We start from the raw sequence: 7,500 nt of genomic DNA, 5'->3' as shown, positions 1-7,500 counted from the left end.
AAGCTTAGAAACAGCAAAGAAAACTTGGAAAGGGTTGGAAAAAATATTTACACTAACACACTAGTATATAAAGGTAAAATAATATAGTTTAAATTATTAAAATAATATATTCAAATTTATAAAGTCATCAACGCAATACATAACGAACAATATTCATGATTTGTATTTGACTGACGCCATCAAGTTAAACAACCACTGGCAAACAAAATCTTATTCACTAAGAACAAGCATTTACTAAATCTATAAAATATAGCGTTCGTTAATATATTCCAATGAAAGGATTGATAAGTGAGAGAGAGAGAGAGAGAGAGAGAGAGAGAGAGAGAGAGAGAGAGAGAGAGAGAGAGAGAGAGAGAGAGAGAGAGAGAGGTACACCAAGGATTTATTACCTTTATTCAAAAGTAAATAAACTGGGATTGCCCTAATTATCTTCATAAATATGAATTCCCTTAAGTGCTACTTATTGGGGTCATCTAGCAATGTTAGAACGTAAATTGATATTTAAAAATAATTACTAACGAAATAAGAATGAATGAACACCGCATAAAAATTGTACACTAATTTGCACTCTCAATTATTAGCATTTTATGTTCCATAAAGTAGTAGAAGACTAATTCATAGTTTTTCTTATGCTAAAACAGAAATAGGATAAATGACTAAGTATAATTTGGTTTCATCAATTATCTTGAAAAAAAAAATGTAATGAAACAAAATGCAATCTTAGCCGTATATTAAGTTTGAATAAGACGAGTATGAAACGGGAGAATGTTTAAACAAATGCAAATGAAGTAAACGCCTTCTTATAAATATGTCATATCCTGCATCATCATCCGATGTGCCCTAAAGAAGTATCACACAGATTAGTACAAGAGAGCGTTAAAGAAAGTCTTTATTAACTTTGTAAGAGGTAAAGCGTGAACAACATTTAATAAGTGTTATTGTTGAAATATCACTAAATTATACAAAGCAAATGATGAGATGGATGAATCATTTACAAAAAAAAAAAAAATAAATAAATAAAAAAAAAAACATCACAAACTAGCAAAGACAAGTACACAGTAATGTATAAACCTCCCTCTACAAATAATGCATACACATTCGTCTATTCAATGATTACCAATATCACTCAAATACATTCGATAACTGCGTAATATATGTTTTTCAATCGAAGGTACCTTGATTTTGATTTTACTGTTGGAGTAACTCGCCCCAAGATAACACTAGATATCTGTTCTACAGTATCTTGGAGTAACTAAACTCAGATTCTATCGCCAATATTTAGCATTATATTCGTCCTAATACCGGACTGTGGTTCGAATCCCGCTCAAATTCTTGTAGTGTCTGCTACCTCACCATACTTGTAAACTAAGGACGGGGGCTTTGGTGGAGCTTGTAGGTCGGCCTGTTCAGTTATCATTAACCATTGCCTGGCCATCCCTGGCCCTAACTTTGGTGCAGATGGGGCTTGGGCGCTGATCATAATGTGTTTAAAGGTTTAAAGGTCGCTCATAAATGACAGAGGCAAGGGACAGCGACATTGCCCTAGCAATTAGGACAATGCCCTAGAGACTGACCATATATTATATGATCAGCGCCCAAGCCTCCTCTCCACCCAAGCTAGGACCAGGGAGGGCCAGGCAGTGGCTGCTAATGACTCAGCAGATAGACCTATAAGCTAACCCAAACCCCCCAACCTTAGCTCAAAAGGATGGTAAGGTTGCAGACACTAATGGCACTAACGAGTCTGAGCGGGACTCAAACCCCCGACTGGCAAACACCAGGCAGAGACGTTACCAATCTCAGGGTATTGTATTGATAGGACATTAGCACTGTCCCTTGCGCCATTAATGTCAATCTCAAACGTTAGGTACATAATATTGTTTCAAATTTCTCTACTGCTACTTGGCGTCATTTTCATTCAATTTCACAGGTCCTCTTTACAAAACTTTCATTAATATTTCTAACATCGAAGAGCATCCGGAGAAAATTCTAAGTAACTGAAAGTACTTTCTTTTTTGGTGTATTACAGAAACTTATTTACCGGAAAAACACAGAACTCTCAGCAATAAGTTTCCTTCCGGCTTTACTTTTAAAAGGACACTAAAAATCACAATCTCTTATCAAAGGAAAAAGCTGTAATGACGTGCTTATTTTCTTCTTTCCAAGGATATTGCATCAGCCCAAGACATATGACAGGAGCGATTATGCGAAACGATTCATTTCGGAAATCCTATTGGGAGTGTCATTATATATATATATATATATATATATATATATATATATATATATATATATATATATATATATATATAATGACACTCCCAATAGGATTTCAGAAATGAATCGTTTCCCATAATCCATATACATATACATATATATATATATGTATATGTATATATATATATATATATATATATATATATATATATATATATATATATATATATATCCAAGAAAAGAAAAGTGAAGTCAGGGTTGGAGTTTGTACGTTCGTCCTCCTAGTGACATTGAAAGACTCAATGGGAATAATTACAGAATCATATCGTATCTATACAGGAGAATGGGGTTCAACAGCTGTCCGTTTCTTGCCGATTCCAAAATCTGACATCTAAAGCTTGATTTATCTGAAAACATTATGAAACTGACAGCTGATAGATCCAATTTCTCCTGCCTATATACTATATCACTTTATATTAATTCTCATTGTTAGTACGTCGATCGTACTAATAACACGAAATTGCTAACTAGAATAAAGTCTTTTATTATTATTATTATTATTATTATTATTATTATTATTATTATTATTATTATAAGCTACGCTATAACCCTTGTTGGAAAAGCAAGATGCTATAAGCCCAAGGGCTCCAACAGTGAAAAATAACCCAGTGAGGAAAGGAAGCAAGGAAATAAACTACAAGTCGAGTAAACAAACAAGCTAAAATACTTCAACATCAAATTAGATCCTTTATGTACAAACTATAAAAACTTTATAAAACAAGAGAAAGAAAAAAATAAGGTAGAGTATATATATATATATATATATATATATATATATATATATATATATATATATATATATATATAGGAAGTCTCACCTCCCGCCTACGATCTAGTGAAAATCCCCTAATTCAAAATGTGCTTGCAAGTGCAGCGAGAATAAAATCCAAAATGTGGGAAACCTGGAATACGGAAGCGTCAGTACAATGAATTGTATTCACTAATATTTGATAGTGTGGATATGCCAAATCTTCATCACTAAATAACTTTGGTGTGATACCCAGTTATGATAACGTGTTTTATTATGTTACATCATTGTTGTCTGGATGTCCTGTATTTCCTTCACACCACCTGCTCAGTGACTGGATTTTTTTTTCTCTCCCCAGTGTTCTTTCATTATTCAAGCAATTTCTGTTCCAACATATTTATCATTGTCATCTCCATTTTTTTCCCTCTCTTTTTGTTTGCTGATATGTATGTTATCATCATTGTTAAGCGTTAATTCTATTGTGAGTTTGTTATCCAGACCTTAGAACTCTGTGGTCAACCTGCTAATTGATGTTTATTATTGCATATCTCATCTTTTTTTTTTTTTTTTTTACCGATGTCAAAAGTGTAAGATCACTGTACCCTTATTGTAACTCTGTATATGGCTTTTGCTGAAATAGATTATTATTATTATTATTATTATTATTATTATCATTATTATTATTATTATTATATATACACGGAAATATGTATATAGTAGGCAGTAGGTTGACCAGGGCACCAGCCACCCGTTGAGATATTACCGCAAGAGATTTATTGTACCCCCAAACAAGAGAACTCTAATTCAAAACAGTGGAAGGCCATGGTACAGAGGCTATGGTCCTATCTAAGCCTAGAGAACAATGGTTTGATTTTGGAGTGTCCTCTAGAATAGCGGCTTACCATGGCTAATGAGTCTATTCTACCCTTGCCAAGAGGAAAGTACCTACTGAACAATTACACTGCAGTAGTTAACACTTGAAAGGAGAATTGTTTGTTAATCTCTGTGTTGCCAGGTGTATGAGAACAGTGAAGAATGTGGTAAGATTAGGCCAGACTATTCGGTGTATGTGTAGACAAAGATGAAATGAGCCGTGTCCAGACAGGGACCCAATGTAATACTATATAGGGCAGTCAAAGGACCCAATAAATCTCTCGCGGTAGTGTCTTAACGGATGGCTGGTGCCCTGGCCAACCTACTGCCAATTATATACATATCTCCTGTTCATCACGTGTATATATATATACATATATATATATATATATATATATATATATATATATATATATATTCATATATATATATATATATATATATATATATATATATATACAGTATATATGTATATATCAATAAAAGTAGTATACCTAAGGTTGTGAGACCTACTGTAGAAATTGAATACTACAGACGCCACTCCTCAAAAACTGACGAAATCAAAACCGAGAGGAAGTGATGTTTTGGTCTTTCTTTTCTTATCTGTATTTTTCTTTAGGGAAAGGAAACAATAACACATAGTGCTTCAGACATTGTTACTTTGCCTACATATTTAGGACTACATAAGCTGACTTGCTTATAAGCCTCATTCTCCAGTAAAGCTTTAATGCAGAAATGGTCCCATCTACTTTAAAAAGTAATGTAATACACTATAATCACATAATAATATAATCAGTTACTATTAACATTACATTATTGCTTTTCATCACTTTGAGAGTATAAATTATATAAGCGTTACTTGTAAGTCAACGTTTCATTGTTTGAACAAGTATAGCCAAGTTTTTATAGAGCAAGTTTTACATTATCATGTTATAGCATCTATCTGAACCAATTATCAGCACAGTATCACTTAATGAAGAGGTTCTATTTCAATAAACAGGTAAATATCTGAGAAAACACGTAATTCGAGTATAACATAAAAATAACACCTACAGTATAAGAACTTAACAGGTTTCCCTAACTAAATAAAATAACTTACTTCAAATTGGTTTATACAGAGAACTCCATCGTGAGTGGTCACTTAATCCGAAATACTCGAACAGATTTCACCCAAATAATGTAGCCACCATTTGTGCTAACAGTTCATCCTATTTGAGTAAAGGGGCCCATACACGTTCAAAAAAATCGTCAAAATTTTGCATCAAAATTTTGATGCAAAATTTTGACGATTTTTTTTAACGTGTATTTAAGCCTTAAGGGCCCTGAAGGATTTCAGTGACCGAGGTTCAGTTCAAGGATGCTACTGCATGGGAGGGGTAAACTGACTAGCTCTGTGGAAAATAGTTGATTACTTTAACAATTGAGGTTTGTGTATGGATTGTTAGAACTTTCTGTGTTGATTTTTTTTAGCAAAAATAATAATCAAAATCAGTAATAAATAAATTAATCACATTGGAGTACTCAATGAATGTCAAAATATAATTCATTTTGAGTAAAATAATCTAAAAATATAATTGCAATTACAATTACAATGAGCAAAGTTACTTCCGGGTCTTTTACTTTAAGAGAAACCAGTCTAGCGCTTACAAATCAGAGAAATGCTTATATAGTCATGCAAACAACGGTATTAAACGCCAAAATTAATTTGTTCATCTCTCATCATAAGATGGCAGATGTAACTGTTACTCTACCACGACAGTTTTTCCCTACTTGAAAACTACCAATACGATACCTTGGAATGAGACTTCTGTACGTATAATTCAGAGCAAGACAACTGCACGCCTTACTCTAAAAGTCTCAAGTGGCTAGCGAACCATACGAGGTCAACATAGCAGCCATACGGGGCTAACTTTATCAAACTATAACCAACGGGTTCATGAAGTAGCCTCTTATCACTTAAGTTTATAAACCCTTACATTTCCGTATCATGCGGCGATAATATCAAATTACTTAAAAGTAAATCGACTAAGCACTTTTCATTTCATCCACACGAATAGTTATTAACAAATTACTTAACGCATCAATACAAACAAGTCACGTCTCTATTGCACTGTTGCCCTTAGCAAGTCCTCTTTCGAGCTGATGAACTTTAGTGTTACTTTTTCTAGTTTTTGGTGCTGAACAGGGCTCCAAGAAGGCATGATTCTTGTCCAAGGCGTCAAATTAAATCTCCTTGCTTCCTGATAATAAATAATGACATTTGCAGTGAAAAATATTCCCGGCTTCTAAAATCACAGAGGCGAGATTCTCCTAAAACCTTCCACTATATAATTTTACACAATCCAGTGAACCATTTTCAAGTCAATTTACGTAGTTTTATTTCGAATGTTTAAGGTTCAGTAAACCACAAAAGCATACCTTTGAAAAGTGTTGTTATATTGTCCCCCTATGCAACACCATTCATTTTCACAGGTCTTTTATTCATTAGTTTTAAGTGTGCTTTGTCTCGTATGTTCAGAGGTTTATTCTTGTTACTTGATGAACAAACAGAAAAGTGGTCGTTGTCACTATTCTCTTAATACACGGACACGTTCTGTGATGTTCACAAGATATCTATTTTTCTCACTTTGGTCTCTCTGATTCATAACTTTAAATTACTATAATATTATCTAGTTTGCTTGACAGCCAATTTGTATTAATGTGTTCACATATACATGTATAGATATATTCAAGAGAAAAAATAAACCGACAAGCGTGTTCACACATACTCGAACATATGGACACATCTAGCAGGGACGTAAGTACATATCAAATAAGAGATACAATTTATAAAGGTTCATTTGCAGTGATGCGGGACCCAGCATGTACGTGTGCACAGAGCAGGGTGTGGATGGCATTGAGAACTAACTAGGGATATTAAATGCATGCATATACGGCACATATAATGCATGCAAGATCATGCAATCAAGATATTATATAATCTTGTTTAAAAGCTAACCATGTTTGTTATAGACAAAATTTTTCTTTAAAGGAGAAAGATGTATCGAATCACGGCACGATATGAAAATTTTGAAATATGAGTCGTTAGTCAATCGATGGATTGATTGAGTTTCTGCTAATCATAATAATGAACATCATCGCCCCGATGTCATTAATGTATCGGAAAGCGATGACTACCGAAAAGTTTGTGATGTAACTGTAAAATTTTTGTATAAAAAAAATACCATTTTGATTGAATTTACAAATATTCACTTAAAATATACATGACTATGCGCATTTTTGAATGTGTAGGCTCTCGCTCTCTCTCTCTCTCTCTCTCTCTCTCTCTCTCTCTCTCTCTCTCTCTCTCTCTCTCTCTCTCTCTGTCTCTCTCTCTCTCTCTCTGTCTCTCTCCTCTCTCTCTCTCTGTCTCTCTCTCTCTCTCATATATATATATATATATATATATATACATATATATATATATATATGTATATATATAATAGAACACGTACTCAGAGAGTAAAGTACAAGCATCATCCACAAACGGGAAGTCTACAGTATATCTATAGCAAACAAACCAATCATCTAAGGGAAGGAATACTTTTCCTAAGAAATTAATG

Source organism: Palaemon carinicauda, chromosome 44 (assembly GCF_036898095.1).
Source record: "Palaemon carinicauda isolate YSFRI2023 chromosome 44, ASM3689809v2, whole genome shotgun sequence".
NCBI lineage: Eukaryota > Metazoa > Arthropoda > Malacostraca > Decapoda > Palaemonidae > Palaemon > Palaemon carinicauda.
Note: the sequence above shows the minus strand (reverse complement) of the source record.